Raw genomic sequence first — 21,450 nt, forward strand, 5'->3', positions numbered from 1 at the left:
ACTAATCAGGGAGCAGACTATCATTATCTAAGTGATAGCCATCCTTGTCTGACTAACCCTAACCCTTCATGTAAACCATTTTATCAAACTTATTTTTGTATTTATTTTTGGGGGTAGAGAAATACCTCTGGCAAAACTGTGCCATGCAATAATGCAAGCTCAGACCTCTGCAAGTATTTAATCATTTCATTTCAGCAACAATTGTGAAAGAAAGGTACACAATATAACAGCAATACATCATTCCTAAATTCTACATCATTATTTGTTAACCCATCTCGAAGATCAACCCAGCAGCACACACACGCACACACATTTCCTGAATGGAATCCATGGGTAACTGATCTTGGTTTTCATCTCAGCCATGAAGCTGTTTATCACGAATAGTTCGCACACAGTGTCCACAAAACCCCTTTATCCTGTGTCCACCATGGAAACATTTGCTATACACCCCCCGTCGGACACAACAGCATAAGCAGCTTTTCAACCTTAACTCCAGCCTGGACTTTGTCTAACTCCCAGGCCATCCAGTTATGATGGCTCTTGCCAGAGGCCAGTGTGAACCTTACATACAGCGGCCGCTATCAGTTGGTCCATAGGCATTCAGAAAGAGCAACTCTGAGCTCATTTTCCCAATGCTAGTGTGACATAATTATCACACCAATAGCACTCACTGGCTGTATTTCAGCACAGGAGCTCTGTGGAAGTCAATAAAAAAAAAAAAGAGAGAGAAAACAGAGCATGGAACATGGCTCCGCTCCGGATTTTATAATGCCAAAAGAGAATGTGCAAGGCAATAAGACTCTGACTGTGGAGGGAATTGCTTTGCCAAAAATATTTGTTTTCAATATTATATTAGGAAAGGAGACATCACAATGATTTGTAGAGCTTTCAACTCTTACTCGGGGAGGTACTGAGGGAAGAGAAGGATCATTAAGCCTCTCTGTGTCTCTGCATTGTGTGCATTGGCAAAAATGCATACATAGGGAAATGCCTATAATTTATGTGACTGTGGTGTTGGGGTTGCAGATGTACCACGCGAGTCTTTATTGAAACATAAAGACACGACAGTGACCATCATGTCTGGCTGGCTAACTCTCAATTTGCTAATTCCCTGGAAAGATGCCTTGCCCAGAGGAACATGGCCCATAGAACAGTTCCTGTCTCTGGAGCTTTGAACAGATGCCCCGAGGGTTTCCGCTGGCCGCCGAGACAAAGCCTCCAATCCTCTGTGATCCTCGGGATGAGAAAAGGAAACGCTACACCAAGAAGATCTTTGCTCAGGCAAGGAAATGGAAGCCAAACGACTGAGCATCAGCAGATTCACACGGAGGGGGATGCGTGGGAGGGTGGCCCGTGAGCTAACACTGGTCAAAGCGCACATATGCATGGAAAGCCAAGACACCCCCCCCCCCCCCCCCCCTCCTGCTGGAGCACAAATTTCCTTTCGGCTAACATTTGGCATGGGGATGCTGCGGTATTGTGTGTTGTGTGTTTGTCGAGGAGTGATTGAAGTATCCATTTCATCTGAACTCTGCTACCAACTTTTTCTTCAACTACCATCACCCTGAGTTCCCCACCACCATCGGCAAGTCAGCCCACCCACTCCTCTCTTCCTGCCTGAAAGCCCTGTCTGTCTGATTGCTGTCCTTTCTCATCTGATGACAGAGTAATCTGGGTAAACAGCTTTATTTGGAGGGGAAAGAGCAGAGATATGTGGCAGCAATTCAGAGAGCTAGAGAGAAAAGGGGGGGGGGGGGGGCAGTGCTGGGTCCCAACAGGACAGGGGACATAACAATGTGTAGATAAAATATTATACACCATTTGGCGAGGAACAATTAATGCAGCTGGCTTCATGTGGAATTGGCCTGGATTAGCATAACCTGTCTTGCAACGACTTAAATGCATGGTAGATATAGGGCAGCAATTAATTTAGTGATTCATGCACAGATTAATTTTTTAAACCAAATAATTGAATCAGTATAATGTCAAATAGTTATTTAAAAGACAGTCAGAAAGGGTTATACATCCAAAATAATGTATTTAATATAATACATTTAATTAAACCTGTGCTGAGCGTTATTTCCTGTAAGAGTGACAAATATGTTGAACCGAGGGAGGTGGCTTTAGAACACATCAAGGAGGAGCGGTGTATTACTGAACTGCATTCATCATCATATGCAATCAGCATTTTAGATAGTTATTACACTTGGTGTGGAACATGTTAAAATTAGGCTCTGTAACTACAATAAAAAAATACAAAGTTAAATTCAAAGCTGTACTTTTGTGTCTTGTCACTAAAAAAGGCATTTGCGCTTCAATTGGTCTCTAAAGAAAAGAAAAAAAAAACAGTACTAAGAGCCAGGAGTGAATTTGGCGTGAGGATCGTACACCCGTCAGGATTCCTGCGACAAGAAATGGGATCATCCATTAATGATGGAGACACTTTCCAGAGATTTAATTGTTCAGCAGGCAGCGCTTTAATATGGTTTCATCTGTCATTTCAAACGTAATCCGCTCAGGAGAAGGTTGCCATGATGTTAACCCGTGAAACACAAAAATCTGCTTCCTTGTACAAGCTTCAGGTTTTGTTTGCTTCTGACTCAGTTATAGTCAGACTCTGCCACTCTTAAGGCAGAGTCAGGGGAAATGATGGCAACATGCACTCGACTAACCTGCATATTCCCACCAAAGTTAGAAAGCCTCTGCACTCTGAAAGGGAGGCAGGAATCAGAAGGACGCCAGGGAAAAGAAATGCCTTCACACTAAACATTTTGGCCTGCCGCAACAACAACAAAAAAGAGGATATCAGCTGTTTACCACCTTGTTCGGAATAATAATAATAATAAAAAGCCTTATCATTTAATGTTTGATAAAGTTGAATAAAATGTCTTCATCAGTCTTCCCCTTTATTCAGGTCCATTCTGAAAAGTTTAATCTCGGCGCATAAAGCGGCTGCAGACGAGATGATTGAGGTCGTCTCAGTATGAGAAAATGGATGGAAGGTCAACGGTTTATACACGATAAAAGGAAATGCATAAAAAACATATCACTATGTTACCGGTAAATAAAATAATGCTCTTTCACTAGATCAGACCCCTGTTGAGCTAGTCCCCTGTCTGAATTTGGATTTAGCCAGCTCACAGGAAAAATAATTTTGCTTTCTAGTCAAGCCGACGATCCTCAGGGGTCGCACTGGACACAAACAGAGATGAATGCCATACCTTCTTACTCACACACATACAAAAAAATCAGAGATGCTGTTTTCCTTCTGGAGTCAAGGCACCTGTTTGGTTCCAGTGAAGGGTGATGAAGGTATTTGTTCATCATTGTCCAATAGTTTGATGTAAAGACCAACTCTGCTTGGCTGCTGTTTAAACATCGCCTCATCTGCCTGCTTCTTTGCCAGTAATCCAATCACATCTGCTCAGCAAAATTCCGCCATCTCCACTTCACCTCCTTTTCTCTGTTATCTAAATTAAACTTGCTATCTGGATAATTAAAAATATACAAAATAATCCTTCCACAAAGTGTTTTGTTCCAGTCATCTGTTGTTTATTACAACATATTAAATAAAAAAATGTAATTTGAAATTTTGTCATATGCCTTGTTTTTTTTATTATTTCCTGAGATTAGTTGATTTCTGTGTCAAACCAATCTCTCAGTTGTAGTAGAATTGCATCTCTATATATACTTTTTTGTTTGATTGATGACATAACATAAATCACTATTACAAACCAAGTAAAGAAGTACAAAGTATAAACCTATTTAAACTTATTCTTAAATGAGCTCTGACAAAATGTGTCTAAATACTAAATATTTTATCAAAAATAGAAATTATTTTTTTATTCATACATATTAAACAAAAAATGATAAATGTATTTGTCAAACACATTTTTTTAAATATAAAATTCCCTTCTGAAATATCCATTATCTGCAATATGGATTATGTGATTATGAATATAAAGTATTACGTAAAATAAACAAGGTGGTGAGTTTCCCTTATTTTTCATGCAAATGTACATGTTTGAGGAGAAATTGCAGGACTCAATTACATAAAAACATCTGTGGATGCAGTGGTGAGTGAAACCGACATTAACACTTTATATAAATTATATCGTTGAATAAATCATCTTAAAGGTGACCAACACTGATCTAAATGAAAACATTGACATCCTTGTAAAACAAAACGGGGCGGACGTCCAAAAATATAACAAAAAAAATCACAGCCAACAGAAAGCCAAGGTAAAAAGACTGGATATACAAAAAACAAAATCAAAACTCAGTTCAAATAATCCAAAAAATATGAACTGAACCTTGGCAGAAGACAAACTTGCATCACAGAGCAAAACACAAGGAGCGTAGCACTGGGGCGACAAAAGCAACAACCCGGTGAAGGAAGAGCAGGTGAGCAGTCAAATGATAAGAAGATGGATCGCAGGTGTGTCTGCTCCGCTCGGCCAATCTGTCCTCTGCCACGCCCACGGCCGCGAGAGAAGGGACACAACGAATGAAAGGAACACAAAGGAACAGGAACACAAATGATTAAAATAAACTAACCAAAAATCAAACCCTGACCAACAGTGTGTGGATAAATGTATGATTTCCCAACTATATGTTTAAAGAGGAGTCCAAATGGACCCTAACTTTTGTCTGCATCTCTCTTACACACACACACACACACACACAAAAAACCCACACACGAATAAATACATGACAAGTAGGACAGGGTGCACTGATGTCTTGCTCCAGAAACTGAATGCTCTGGAGTTTAGACACTGAAATGCTGATGGAGCAAACCCAAGTCAAGCATACACAAGAAATAAAACAACTAGTCTCCTCTGTACAAGCTCCACGTGTATTTTTATATCCTCCTCAGTTGAAAGGAGGCGCCCATTACGCTCAGTATGGATTTTCTACCCCCAACTGTTAGCGCCTCTCTTCTCCTTTGAAAGGGAGTTGGCAGAACCAAAGAAAAACAAAAGTGTTGCAGGAGGGAAAATAACTTGAGGTCCAGCGTTTCTCTCTTTGTGCAAAATAAAATGGCAAACTGCAATTCCAAAAGTAAATACATGTTTGCTTTGAGAGCCTAGTTTTTTTCTGGCTCCTCAGGCCGGTCCGTGAAATAGCTTTTAAGTGGGGAATGAGAGTACACACACAAACGTACACACATGCATGACAACTGCATGTCGTATAATATTTATTTTCTCTGCATCGAAACGGAGCTGGAGAATGAGAGATGAAACTGAATAAAACATCATTTTTTTGGAGGAGGATGACAGTAAAGTATGCATGAAAAGTGGATGTAGAAGTTTCCCCAAGATATTAAGCGAGTATGAATACATGCGTGCCATGCATACAGTATTGCACCTGTAAGCACATTGGCTGCTCTTTACTTTTCTGAATTCCAATTCACAACACAATGACAGCGTCGGCGAACCAGATCTCCCTCCTCTGGCTCCGTTTCTTGTCACTCCTCAAACTAACTGCCATGAAACTTTTTTTTCTTCATATGAAAATTTCACTAATAACTTATCTCTTCTTCCACACTTCAATGTCTGGGAAAAGACATTAAACTGAATAGACACAAATACAAATATATAATACCTAAAAAAAAAAAAAGGAATTTTCTCTGGAAGATATTTGTCAGTTTTACACCTTGTTTGTCAAGTTTGAAGGGCAGCACAACCACATGAATGTGAAGAACATTTCTCTAAGACAGCTGCGGACAAGGATATGTCTCAGAAGTCAATGTTTGGAATGGCATATAATGGAATGATACAACTGTTCTGAATGCAGGCAGATGAGTATGGAATCCTGCCTCTATCCGAGCACCAACAGTGCTTTTATAATCTGTACTAAAATAAAAACTATTTAGTGTTCCTTTAATATTATTTTATAGAGCTATGTCTCCTAACAAATGATGCAATGTACGAAGGACTTTCAATGGCAACAAGACCGCAAGGGCTTCTTTGAAATGCTCTGTACTTGTACTGCAATACATTCTATTGTTTGACTGCACTTGTACTGCCCTAACATTATATCTAATAAATATATTCATCATGTACTAGCAAACTAATTTATCACCTCCTATGCAACATTACTTTCTGTGATGTATTTTAGGATGTGTACCCTTCTTCCAAAGAAGCATAGTAGGAAATGGGTGAAAGAGATTATTATTACCCATCCATTAAGATGAAAAAAGAATTAAAGACACAATACGAGGAACACAACATTTGGTGTCTGTGTTTTGTGTGAGCATCTCGTTGTTAGTCAGTGTTAGCGACTGGTACAGGCACTTTCATGGAGGAGGGTGGCGTGAAGCTGGTGTTAGAATATTAGGCCCATCAGGATGCTGCAGCTGGTGAATTAAATACTTATTAAATCATCACTTATAGAAGAGATAATTAAGAAGAAGACAGGCACAGCAAAACCCCAACAGCACTTATTGTATTGCATTGCCAATGGAATGACTAAAAAGACTTATTTCTTGGTAGTTCTCGAGTAGTAGTGGTAGTAATGTCTGAGTCTGAGAATGATTCTGTTTGCTCTCAGCTGATTGAATTGAGCTGAAGGACAGGTGACTGCAAAGCCTCCTGCTGCTGAAACAACACAAGCATCCATCACATTAAGTCATTTTCTCTTTCCTGGACTCTACCGAGCAGCACTGAGGTGCAAACCTATAGGACGTACATCCAGGTGTCTCCTTTCTAAATGGCAACGGAGACACCTCCGATACGTCAGCTGCAGCCATGCACGCTGTGAAGCCGACACTCATCCCCAATCAAGACTGGACTTTCATGGCGTAAAACATCACAAATTAGACGTTAGCTCTTCGTTCCTCTCTGATCCTGTCCCATTGTAGAGAGTGGAGCCATTTGCAGGGGGGGAAAAAGACAGTCCTTTGCCACCCAGAGTGTTTCCTTATTTAACGGCTCAGTAGTGATACCTAAGCCCTTCTGTTCGAGAGCACTGTTTCACTACGGTTATTGCACCATCAGTTACCCCTGCGGATGTCTGGCTGACATAAGCGCATAATCTCCCGATGCCAGCTGAGAGAGCATGGGTGATAAGAAAGAAGCAAAGCACAGCTCTTACCACTATGCATCAAGTTAGCCTCATTTAGGTTCATTGATCGTTCCAAACTAATATCATACCAGGGTTGCACGATATGGCCTAAAACCAACATCTCAATATTTTAGGCTTTATTGCGATAGACGATACATATCTCAATATTGGGGGGGGGGGGGGGGGGGGGCTGGTTGCCATGAGAGTGAGGGAGCAACACGATTTGCTCGATGGCCGAGATGGTCGAGATAATTTCATACATCGCACGTGGGACAACCCGCGATATGTGGAGTATATTCGATATATATCGCCCAGCTCTGCATACTAATAAGTAATTTCAACCACTCCATTTCTCTTTGAGTCACTTCATGTGTTAATATAATAAAAAAAAACACACACACACACATGATGATTTGTTGTTTTATAACATATGCTTTTTCTTAATCACAGTCGGATCTAAAGTTTGATTGACACGTTCATAGAAGTTAAAACATCTGGAGCACATTTAGCTAGCATTTACAAAATGTTTCACGAGTTTGTGAGATGTCTTCACACTGCTGTACTGCAGTATTTGAACTGTGTATGTGAGCAGTGCTGGCGAGGATGTTGTATGTTTTCGCCATCATTGGTTTATTTTTATTTTTTTATCTGTCTCTTGGTATTACTCAAAGGATTACATTTTGATGGTGATTCAAATCCTGACTGACCGACAAGGCACCGTTGATGCCTGCTCAAGATGTTCACCAGTGAGAGGAGTGAAGTAGAGATGCGACCAAAACGAGGGTGTACCACAGGGAGATTGAAGTACAGCCACGGATTACATTAAGTAGTCATGCTCACAGGGGAAACCGAGCAATCTTGGTGGGGATTTTCACTTTCCGAGTAGCTGTCGAGGTAAATCAATTTGTACAAATTCACATGCAAAACCTCTACAAACCAGCTTCCCGGAGTTATTACACTACATTCTATATTAAACATCAGATTCTTTTAAAGGTCCAAATCTGTTTGTAATTTAAGTAGTCAATGCCACAAAAATTGTAATATTGTAAGATATATCTGGAATTACTATCCAAATATGGATAGAGCTGAACCACCAGCGAGTTTCTGCCCAATGTATTAAAACTACTCTCTTTATGTGCATCTCAGTGCTCAGTGCTTACTAGTATGTGGATATAGTTTTCATGAGAATCTTTTTCCAGTTGTGTGTCTGGTGTCAGCGTAGCACGTGAATGACGTTCTGTGTGTGTTTATGTATTCACGGTACAAAATATTTTCATAATCTAAGACCAAACTGAGGATATTTGTCAGAAATATGCAACATAGCAATGGACATGCGAATGCACAGATTTACACATCAGCACGTGCACCGGGCTTCGGAGGGTTAGTGCGCCTCTCTGCTCTGATTTTATCAGCACAAAAACAGCAGTGTTCACAATCGGCAGGCGCGCCCCCCTCAGGGGAGAGGGAGTAATTGTTTGCCTTCACACCGTGTGTTCACAGTGTCTCCTATCGGCAGCAAGCCATGATGAAGGCGATAGCCGAGCGTATGGCATGAGGGCCTCTGCTCTCCATCTCCTCAAACACAGGCAGCTCACCGCTATCCGTGTTCACCGCTGTGACAGCAATGAGGGGAAGACCCCCCCCCCGGCACCCCCCCAGACGTAGGTCTGTGCTCATGCTGTGGAGTGGAGTTGAGGGACTGAAGATGGGCTCATTAAGACAACACACACATGAATTGATGTGAACAGCTACTATTCTCGTGTGTGTGTGTGTGTGTGTGATCTCTATCCCACGTTGCGTTCATTCTCTCTTGTAAGCAAATGTTGAAACACTGGCTTGAATTCCAAATGGAGGCACATAATTCAGACAAATAGATACGCATCTCCAGCGGTGTCTCTCCGCTGTGTATCTTGTCCCTGTCCCCAGCCTGTTATCTGCAAATATGCTGATACTGTCATTGTTACATCACACACACACACACAAAGACAGACAGAGTGTCCGAAGGCCTCCGTGGAGTAAATATGTTTGGAGCCATCATGCCTGATCATCTAATCATGACTCGGCCCTCGGGTAGCTGAGCATTCCCGCTTCCTCCCTCACCATACATGCTGATAACGCATTTTTCCCAGCATGCACTTCATCGCCACTGATTAATATATGAGAGTGCTTTATGATGAAGACTGATTGAAAAGGGGCTGCCTTTCCAAATTTCTGTTTTGATGAATATACTGCAATATAATATTTTTTTCCCCCGTGAATTCTAATTTCTCCTCTGCAGCTTGCATGAAACGTGACTACTCATTATGTCCGGAAGCTTTTCTAAGCATCTCTTACTGTCTTTAACACCAACTTTGAATAACTAGATTTCACATGGATGAAAATAAAAATGTTAAAATTAAGAAAATTCTCCTGACAGAAATATTTGTTAATTTGCAGGTTCCGTCTTCAAATCCAAACCCTATCATGAGGTTCCTTCCTCTTTGTGTTTTGTTTTACTTTGTCTTCATCCCACCTGCTTTCACCTGTCCCCTGTGTTGCATTAGTTATGCCAGTCCTTGTTTTCATTGCCTAAACGTTCAGAGGCGTTTTTCACAAATTTCCAGACAAATGGGACAACTATTCAGGAGAATGAATGATGGTGATGATGGAGGGAAATTCCGACCTGTTTTGACACAGCATAAATTTGAGAAATAAGAAATTATGACTCCGGTGGCAGAGGGAAGTGTTGATTTATTTCTAAAAAGTGATGTAATCCATTATTAAAATGGAAAAAATGAACAGTAGTTGGAACCTGCCGACTCGCAATAAAAAAAGAAAACATGCTAGAGCCGATATGATTGAGATTCATTTAGATTAGATTAGCTTGATTAGAGGTAATTGGCTATTAGAATTAGCAGGAGATTACTTGCTATTTAATGGGATTAATACAAGCAGAGATATTGATTTTTTTATTTTTGCGAATAACCCTTTCAATATGCTGTCAAGTTCAATTGGGAATCATATTTAATTTGACATGTAATCATTAGGTAATACTGGGTTGTAATGAAATCTAATATAAATTAGGTGAGCAGGAGAACAAACTACCGGTATGTGTAATCTGACTGAATTGCAGGCATCTGTGGAGCATGTTTAATTTCATATATTGCTTGTTTTATTTCCAAAGTGCCAACAAGATTACAGCCCTTTTTTTTAATTGTTTATTACGCACAATAAGACTTTTTTTTTGTTAAATATTTTTCATTAAGCATTTGTTTTAATTCCTTGACAACTTTGTTAACTGAATAAATGGTGTCTGCTTTGCTTGCTACATCTGTACTTGGATGCCCTTTGATTCCAATGCCTTTTTAATGGAAGGAATACAAATGGAGTCATCCAGTGTGTCTCACACTGCATGTCTGCGTACCACTACACCTCTGCCTGACCACTCTGGAGGGATTCTCCTCTTTTATCTGATGCTAACTCATAAAGTGGGGTTTTAAGAGGCAGGTGTACAGGAGCTTGGCTGTTGTTTCTATGTTGGATATCCCAAAGAACTAATCTGGCAGTTTAGTGGCCTGCTCCTTTATCTCCCTCCTGTGCAAAGGAAATGTCAACACACTGGTCTTCTTCTTCTGGGATCTTTTCCAGGACTCCTGCTGCGTGTCAGGCAGACCAATCACCTGCTGTCATAATGGAGCAATCAATGTGAGAACCTAGTTGAAACAAAGGGGAGATGGAAGCCTCCACTCTTTAGCAGTAGAACCTTCATTTGAATGCTAAATTATTGTGGAGGAGGTTATAAAAAAAAAAGTTCCTGATGGTTATTACATCTGTTTGTGAGGTGAGTGAGTTTGAAAGTACGTGAGCTTCAAAATCTGTGACAATTTCAAATCAAATCAAATCCTAATTGTTGCCGGTGTCATTTCAATGATGGTGTCATGTATCAGCATAATAGGAGCCTGCAATGAATACAACTTATCAGTAAGGAGCACTTTTTATTTTTAAGTCCATCCTTTAGTCATACCCAATTTTACCAAGGCTACGAGTCAGTGGTAGAGCGTTTGTAGACTTATCAGAAGGTTGGTGGTTCGATCAATAGCCCCTGCAGTTTGTGTCAAGTTGTCAGTGGAAAAGTTACTGAAACCTAGTTTGATCACATTGTGTGAGTTTGTGAATGGTTAATGCTTCTGACAAGCTTGTAGTGACCTTGCATGACAGCCTCCGCCGGTGGTCGGGCAGTCTATTGAATTTCTTACATTTCTGCCTTATTTGGTCCTAAAATGTGGTCTGATCTTCATCAATATCACAAGAATAAACAAACGCAGCCTCCATAAACTGATAACACACAAACAATTGCATGACTATAACAGCCATATCAGCCTTGAGAATAACCGTTTTGTCAGAGGACATTTGTTGAAAGAACTGAGAAGACATTTTTCTTGAAAGATGCTACAATGTTGCCTCAGAGGAGAAGGAACACAGAGTTGTAGGTGTAATATTCAACCTTCTCATTATTCTTCATGATGTCATCACGCAAAGCCCCTTATCTACACCCCCCCCCCCATCGTTTGTTGACCATTATTAAAACATCCATCCTGCCCACAATGGAGATCAATTTCTCTGACAAGTGTTGTGTCTTAGTAGAAAAGCCCACAAGGGTTGCCCTGCAGGGTAATGATCTGGTTAGAGGCTTTTGGGATTCCTGCCGCGACAGAAACACTTTATAGTAAGTAAACATTGATTTGTAAATATCCATTCCCAGAATCCTCTCTTCTAAATCCTGGCTTGATCCTGGCCTCAGCTTATTCAGTCACGGTTCCAACTAATGTACATGTAACAGTTCAGTTTGACATACCTATTACCGGGATAAAAATGATTATACTAATAGTATTGCTTAATTTGTAACTTAGGATATTAATGTAGCTCAGCAACTTTGAACACATATTTCCCATGTCCTGGCCTATACAGTATAATTAAAATGATCCAGAAAAAATACTTGGATCCATATTACACTGGATAATTGTGTAATTTTTGTTCAAGTTTTGTAGCGTTTTGAAAAAATGAAATACGGGAGCAAATATTTCCTAATCATGCACCCTTACAACAATAGTAAAGAATTCTATCAGAAATAGTGATTCAAATGATGATCCAGATTACCGCGACAGACAGCCCAATGGGTTGTTTCTTGGACTGAAACGTAGCATTCTTAAAATATCATTAAAATCCCATCAACAATATTTTGAATAGTCCTGGTAACAGAGAAGCAAACAAATCCCTAAACAAAGCATATATGCAAGACGGGCCAACATTAGAACTAGCTACTCATTCTCAAACCGCTACACCCTTTTGCACCAAATCCAGATAAATAAACATGATAAATTTGCATCAGTCTACATAACTGTTGGGGACAGGCTCTGGATTATTTACATGTTGTTTTAGAAAACATATACGCCTGTATCAGTGCATGTGCAGTTCATCTGGGTACAACAACCATGTCAGGTCTGAGACAACCACTTGTGTTAAAACAATCCTGTGGCTGCTCTTTTGCGCCAAGTGACTATTTGTGCATTCGATAGAAATGTGATAATGTGCTCACAATAAGAACAACAAACAAAGCAGATGGCTTCTTTGACATGACTTGTTTTTTTTTCTTATATGATTACACAGCACACTTGATTTGTCTCATTTCAGGGATGAATGGGACTGAGTTGGTAGCATTGTGATTCAGGGTCTCTGCACCATCAATTCGATTCAATTCGTTTTAATTAGCGCAATGGTGAGAAATAAGAAAGAACAACAATCTCGCAGGGTGCTCCAAGAATGAAATGAATTTACTCATGAGTGAAAACTTATCAAATCAACCAGCTTTGTATGGAGGCGATATTAAATCAAGGCGCTGGAGGACACACAATTGGAATGAGTTAGACGGATATTTAAAATGCATTAAAAGTTATTGGATGCAAATCAATTCATGGTAAGAGACCGGCTGTTATTTGGTGATATTTGGTGTGTTGTACAGATCTATCTGGTAAGATACATTTTCATTTTCTTAGGTGTTGCCTTCGAATAAAGAATGTGTTGCTTCAAACAAAGTTTATTCCCTTTTGATTTAATTATGCATCGAAATCATGAAGCGCAAAAAAAAAAACGAAGAATCAACTGGACTTGTTCAAGTTGCCTAGAAGACGTTTCTCCTCATCGAAGAGAAACATTGAAAAATGCGGGTACGCTTTGCGTTTAGCAGGATTACAGAAAAACTGCTGGATGGATCTTGATGAAGTCATAAAGGGGTTTTCATGATATGCACTATCATGAAAAATGTTTGCTGGATCTGATCCAGAATGAGGTCAGTAAAAACATCTTACATGATAACATTAAACCCCATTTCTGAAGGTTGCTATGGCAACTTTTGCTGCAGACTGAGTTCTGCCCTGCACAGCTGCGGAGGCATTGCTGAACTGAACGAGACGCACCTGTTGCACATCTCACCTAATCAGCTGCTTTGGACCTGACTCTGACAATTCTCTGCCAGAACATCCTCTCTGTATCTGTGAATCGAATTACTAAAGGTTTGTTTTCATCACAATAAAGGGAGACTGAGCTGCTTGGCGGAGGTCTGTGGTCTGAGTGCTTTTCTAGGTTTAATAATAAATAACTTTATAATATAAGTCGAATAAAGCAAACCTGAAGTAAAGCAACTTTCTGCGGCGATAATTGGCCACCTCATATCCACCAGTAAGGTTTTTAATCAAACACAGAGGCCTGAGAAATTAATTCTGTGAGGTGAAATTTTCTCTTGACAGGCTTCTCTCGCTGTGCAGCGCTCAATAAGCCTGTGATTGATGCACTCCCTCCAGTTTCATTGACTGGGACTGTGATTTCATACAGGTCACCTCTGTCACGGACGGACCTTTAAGGCATAACAGGCTGATGGGATTTGCAGTAAAATCACAGCATAGACACATTACTGAGTGGTGTCCATGGCTTTTACATTGGATGGATCCCATTTAGATACAATCCAGACTTTTCTTCTGTTGATTTGGAATCCTGAACTTGCAGCAAGTCCATCTATGGAAGATTACAGTGCTCTGATCAAAAAATAAAATATTGTGTAAATGTGCAGAACAGACAGCAATAAAGAATTGACTGTGAAGACTTGCTGACATGTTGTGATACATGATGACCAGTGCACCTATAGTCAGCCAGAACAGAGCTACTGCCCTCATTGAGACCACAGAAGGACACTAATGAGGGACTTTGTCAGGCCAGGTTGGGACACAGAAGGAAATGAAGATAAATTAATTTTCAACTTCAAATGGTCTCCCTTGTGCAAATAACCCCCTTCTGTACCCAGATCAAATGGTCCCACATGGGCAGGTGACACCTCATTTTTACCAGGAGCAATGGCGATGGGCCGGTCTTTAGGCTAACAGGTGATTGTTCAGCAGAAAGGCACTGGCTAACTAAAACTTGTCTGAGAAATATATGCTGCAACAATTGTTTCTAGCGGTGATGATGATGATGAATATATTTATTAGATAGAATGTTAGAGTACAAGTACAGTCACACAGTAGCATGTATTACAGTACAAGTACAGTCACACAGTAGCATGTATTACAGTACAAGTAGTCACACAGTAGCATGTATTACAGTACAAATAACGTCAAACATCCTGTCTAAGAGGAGCATTTCAAAAAAGCCCTTGCGGTCTTGTTTCCGTTGAAAGTCCTTCGTACATAAATCATCCACAAAAAACAATACAAATAAAAATAAATCCAATATTAAATTATGCAATTGATGCAACGTAACATTAGAAAGACAAAAATAAAATGTTATTACACCGCCAGTGCAAACTAACAATTAATCTAAAATAAATTACACCACTGATGCGAAATGACAATAAATAACTTACATAAATTACAATAAATTACTAAAGCAATTAATACCTGCAACATAGGTGGACAAAAAAAAAGGAGGGGGGGTTTGACCCGGAGAGAGTCGTGATGACTATCTCCGTTTCTGTCCCCCTAAAAGGTGTATTTTTAGGGCCTTTTTGAAGGAGGCCAAAGAGGTGCATGTTTTGAGGGCGGGAGTCAAACAGTTCCACCCTTGGGTGGCAGTATTGTAGAAAGATGATTTACCCATGTTAGTCCTATAGGAGGGGGTAATCAGGTTGTTGTTTGAGCTCCCTCTAGTGTTGTGGCTGTGGGTGTCACTAAATCTGTGGAGGTGTTCCGTCAGGTATGCAGGGATTGAGGGGACTGAGGGCAGAGCTGCACAGCTGCACGGTGGCACAGAGAGCAGCGGTTTTCATTTCAAAAAATTAACTAGAAAAGCAGTCAGACAGTGCCATTTGAATCCGACATTGCTTTTGTTAGGGGTTGTGAGAATATATTAAAAGTTTTCTAGGTGTATGAGGCATAGAAAACGGTGGGAACCCTTTGTCTATCGTTATTACATCTCTTGATTAAAGTTTTCCTCAATATAAAATTGACTGTAGCGAAACACAATTTTATCAGTGGACCCTTATTGAGCTTGTACGATTTTGGTTGAATTTATGTGGAAGTGGTGGGTTGCAAAATAATTCCTTGGTTCCAATCCACAAACTTGTTTCGTGCATCCCCTTCTTGTTGTTCTGTTGGGTTCCTCCCACAATCTGAAATCATGCAGCTGAATTTGTTCCTCTGAATTTCCTGTGGGTGTGTGAATGAGTGTGAGTGTGCACGGCGATTAGTCTTTGTACGTGTTGTCCCTGGGATGAACTGATCACGTTTGCAGATGGAGTTTGACATTGTTTTATTATGTAATGCTCAAAATGAAAGATAAGCAATGTGGACATTACGATACAAAATGACACAACATGTGATTTATTTTAGCTTTTACTACACTGAACAAAGTCATAATTCATTAGTGCCTCTGATAGTTGACTGAAAGTGATTATATTTGTGAACAAGCCCATTATCACAGTAAGAGGCACGCGAGTGAGATAAGTGTGGGCTCTCTTTCCATCTTTTACACACAGACGCTATAAAATCTTGAGGAAAAAAGTATCTAAATATGATTTATCCTAATTTATTCCATTCCCTTTTAGTAGAGAAAAAAAAACATCACTGCACCGCAGTGCTTTTCAAAAAAGTTATAAATCTACCGCAACTACATGTCTGCTCTTCATCTTTATACAATAATTCATTCTCAGCTGAGTTCTCAAGGGAGTGCATTAGTTTGTTATGACTCCCTTTGATGAGTGAGCATCTGATACCAGTCATCACCACCAATACAATCGGTGGTCTTTGGGTTGCTTTTTAAATAGATTTGGCCAAAAAACAAAAATTATAGAATTAAATATGAATTTCTTCCTTTTCATTAAATACCCTGTTATGACTTCCATCTTATTTGACATCCCCCAAATCTATATTTGAGGTACAACAATTTCCACGGAGACGTTGAACATTGTGCGCATCACCTGCAGCTCCCCTCCTCCGGTGCGTGGCCGTCGCCACCGCCGTTTCCAATTGGAGTATCGATGCAGGTGGCGACGCTTCAAAGTCCACCAAGAAACACTGCGTAGTCTCCGCCAGAAACCTCCGAGGCAGGACCTCCACAATAAAAGCTTCGGCTTAATATAACACTGTCATGGTTTTCTTTTGAAAGGGAGGAATCCGACGTTGTGTTCTCTGCTTTCGTTAAGTATTGACGGCAGGGATGCAGGTAGCGCGACTCGTCCAGGACCGTTCACATCTGTCTTGAAGAAAGAGAAGGCGGAGGAGGGGGAAAGAAAAATCTGCGTTTGGATAAAACAACAACAACAACAACAACAACAACAACAAAAGCAGAAGAGCAAACTGCGCCCAATCGACATACAGGGATATTTACAAATCTCCGCAAGTCTGGAGAATATTATCGGAGAGATTGCAGCAGAAATACAAGTAAGGACTTTTCTCCTCTTTCCTGTGGCTCGATGCGTTTCTGTGGGATTGTTCTGGCTTTGAGGATAATTTTACTCTCTGAAAATGCTCCACAAATCAGGACATGATGTCTAAACAAAAATACTCTCACGTTGTTCAATATAGAGCGGGTGGTGACTTTGTTTTGTGGAGCGGCAGCCGCCAGCAGAAGGCGCGTAACGGGTCAATATTTGGAGGAGCTTGGAGGACTGCTGTGGGTTTTCTGCGTTCCGGACGCAAACAAATTGAATTTAGTGCGAGGGTCAGAGAAACGTGCGTGGAAGCCACGCGTGGCGGGGAATATCAGAAGAAGAATAAACGCAGCCAGTGAAATACAGTTTGTGTGTTTCTCTTGGATGTGGATGCGCAATGCCCAGACGACTTATGACGGGCGGGCGGGGGGGGGGGTCCTTACCGGTTCCGTGACTCATTAAGCTTTTATTCGAAAACACTTTCAAATTCCAGTTTAGACATTCGGAGCTAAGGGGTACAAGTAATCAAGCTGCGTGTGGCAATCAGACCAAATATAGTATCCGAAACTACACATCTATGTGTATTTTCGCTCTGAATGTCTCAAATGGAATTTCACCCAATAAAGAATTTGGAATGATTGAGTATAATTATACTGTTTAAAATAATTTCTCATTTAACACGTATCGGTGAAATCGTTAAGACGCTGGCAATTAAGGCTCCTGCCTTGCGATACTCGCTTTACTGATCAGCTGCATTGAAATGTGACGCTGAATGATAGGGTGGCTGTGATCCGTCCGACAGTCTGCTGTGTCGCGTTATGACATCTCCGGAGTCCTTCCTCCAGGTAAGCGCGGTCACGATGTGTTATTAACGCACGCTATAGGACATTCCATGAGTAATAAGGCTTCTCTGTTGTTGCGCCGACTACAACGCAGAGCGTGCCACTCCTGCGCCACCGTGTCGCCAAACGCCCACTGGGGTGCGTAACGGTGTTTCTACACCAAATACCCAAATCCTCTGGCTAGAAAAATGCATAATAAGTACTACAGATCGGGGGGACGGTTCTTCTTACACTAATTGTAGTTTAACAGACCAGATGCGGATGACAAGGACGCATGAAAACAGACACCCGTTTGAGCGTCCCTCGACGCCTTGTTCCGCTGAAGCTCTATGGATTTTCCCCAGAAAGAAAATAATTAAACCTCTGGTTCATAATCTGTCACAATATTTGCATGTTGCTCTCACACACACACACACACACACACACACCTAAAACAACTTTCCACTCGCCCTTGGCGATGGGGAACAAAAGCTGTTCACGTAATTCCAACTGTAAAGTAGTACATAAACACAGAGGATTGTTTCAGTTCTGAGTGAACAACACAAATCTGTTGTTTAAGTCCTCCAGAAGGGAAATACAGCACAGCAAAGAGAGAGAGAGATGTTGAACCAGACTCATGACCTGCTTTGAGAGCCTGATGTTCTCTCGGAAAATGAGGCACCGTGTCAGAAATCAAGAAAGTGATGTGACTAATTCCCTTTCTATATCCTCTTGCTAGAAATAGGAGGATGCATAAAGCTAAGGCTTAAAGACACTTTAAAGGACTTCACTGTCACTGGATCCATGGTCCCCGTTAAATAAAAAAATAAAAAAACATTAACTCAATCTACAACTCTAGTTTGGAAAACTCTTTGTAATAATGAGTCACTCTGGATAGACGCTGCCAGATGAAAATGGGCCCGTGTAACATTTCACTTTTGTTCTCAGAGCTTTCATTCCTGTTTTTGAAGGGTGCTTAATGTTGCCATTGTAGGATGAGATGACTTATGATAATTTTTAATTTCACTGCAATTTGAATAATTTCTCCAGATCATTTCTCTGTTTGTTGTTATGAGGCTTCGCTTGTGTTTCCCTCATCATATTCATGACAAAAGGCCTTTGTCATTTTTTTCTTCCAGAATACATCTCCATCTTTGCAAACACCAATCATTATTCAGGTTATGGAAAGTATGGAATGAACACGATGAAGGAGCTGGATCTTGTGTGACTTATAACAAATTCAGTCTCATACTGGCTGGGTATATTTAGTCCAATCATAGCCCTGAAAGCAGCTATGAGATAGGAGGCACCAGTCAGAAACTATCCATCCACAGGTCATTGTAATGAGCAGCTGTCATTTTCCCCCTGACAGAGACTCTATTAAAACATGGACAGTCACACCAACCCCTCACCCCTTCCTGCCCGATCCCACCCCTCAATTATACCCCCTCTGAGAGTGAGAGGGTAAAATTGGAAGAGAAGAGAATCAGAATGGCTAATCTTCCTGTAATTCTTAGCACAATGGCACAGAGAGCAATCTGCCTCATTAACTTGCTCTTCTGATATTCACCACCTGGCCCTCATTCATCTTCCCATCCCATCCGTCGACCATCCACCCGCAGAGATGAAGAGAAGGGTTAATGGGAGCTTAGGGGAGCTTTAAAAAAAAAAGGCAGACACTTCTCATTTCATCAAAGAGGGAGGAAAATGAAACATTTTGTCCCACTTCTTCCACATGCCTCCATTTTAGCTATGGGAGTCCCCGAGGTGAGGGAAGGCATTCCCAGTCTGCTCTTTCCCCACCCTTTTATCACTTTTCACCTTTGATTCAGCAGTGATGGAAAAGAAGCAGAGGAGCGTATGATGGATTGAACAGCCTCGCATTGTCTGAGTGATTTGTAAGGATAGTTTCATGAGAAAAAGAGAAGGAAGGGTTGATAGAGAGAAACAGGATGGAAGAGAAGATGCAGCCGGCCGATCTGATCAGGTTACCGTCTTATCTCCTGTGGGACCACAGAGGTAGGATATCCGGGTCGAGAGTGGGTCGGCCGAAGCCCATGCATCTGCTGTGCTGTGAGTTTCATGGGGAAAAGGCAATGCAATGGTTTTATTATATCACCAGCAGAGTTGATAGGTTGAATTTGGCCTCGCTAACTGAGATAAAACTTTGGTTGGGGAATTTGGGTGCTGAAAATCTGCCTGGAAGACTACATCATGAATTAGTTCAGCAAGCTATTAAGTACATCTGAATATTGGATGAGGAATTTTCTCTTTTTTCTGTCAAATAAAATAAAGTAATCCCATCCCTCGTTTTTTTTCCAGTTTTGAATAACCTCCCCCCAAAAAAGCAAGTACTTCCTTTGAATTATTAACAATGATCTTTCTAGCTTCCAATGGAAATCTGATTTGAAATATTTGTATTACCAGATTGCCTGCCTTTTCAAAAAGCTCAAGCGAGATCCTTGGTGTCAGGAAGGGATTTCTGGAAGAAATAACAGAGAAATAAAACATAAATGTGATGCCACTTTGTCATCTGTGCACCTGAAATGTTAATGTCAAACCAAACTAGACCTGAGAGAACTATTGGACAGAACAAGTCTTTCCTCTTATAGACTTGGGTGTAAACACCAGTGGATTTATTCACTGCAGAGCCCATACAACGGGTTTACTCAGAGACTAATTTGACTTTGCATCATTAAACATGAACATCAACATTTTCTCCATCATTGTGTGTATTGGGTCCTCATCAGTTCTAGAGTGTGCTAACATGTAGGCTATAGGAGTGAAAGGATCCAAAGTGGAGCAGGTTACACAACAAGGATATGGGACACAAAAAAAACCCACATAAGAGTTTTATGCTTACAATTGAAGAGTGGGTGTTAGTAACTAATCCTTATGCTGTGGGATATCGCTCATCAACACCATTTCTAGTTTTGCATAATCATGCAATTTGTTTGCATGACACTCACACATCCAACTACACAGTAGCATTTGCTGCCAAAGACAAGTGTCAGACATCGGCACCAGTTATTTACTCTCTGTTCGGTCAGAAGGACAAGCGGCACAATGCAAGCCAATCCACAATAAGCTGTTTCTCTTTTCCTTTTATGGAATGCTAAATTATTCATCTTATGGCCAACAAAGCATATTATTAGAATGTTTCCCATTGGATCAATGAGCAGCTCATATAGGAAGTCCATTCAGTGCGGTGACTTTCAATATAAATGTGTTAATGTTATGCCTGATTTGTATATGAGTCTCACCGGAATTGGACATGCAGCCAGACGAGCTTCCTCAGATGCCCTTTTAATGACTGCAGTGTCTCTGTTTGTTTTCCCTTTTGAACTCCTCCTCGCAACTCCTTAACTGACTCTCAGCAGAGCACCTTGAAAAACTGTAAGTATTGCTTACAGTCAAGTGCTCTTAAGAGAGTTGCTCCACTCCACTTTAGTTTATTCATCTCCCAGAAATCCATAACCCCTTTGTTCCTTCTGTCATGGTTGAATACATTACTGGAATAATATTGCTCATGCAGCCTGATCAACAGAATGCGTCCAAACTCGAGCTGTAAATGCTAACAGCGCCACAACCTTACAATTTCTCCTTTTTGCAATTTAACCTCGGCAACAGTTTGAAGGCAATTTCCAATACCAGCATGTGCCTGTTCTT

The sequence above is a fragment of the Brachionichthys hirsutus genome, unplaced genomic scaffold (genome assembly GCF_040956055.1).
Source record: "Brachionichthys hirsutus isolate HB-005 unplaced genomic scaffold, CSIRO-AGI_Bhir_v1 contig_745, whole genome shotgun sequence".
NCBI lineage: Eukaryota > Metazoa > Chordata > Actinopteri > Lophiiformes > Brachionichthyidae > Brachionichthys > Brachionichthys hirsutus.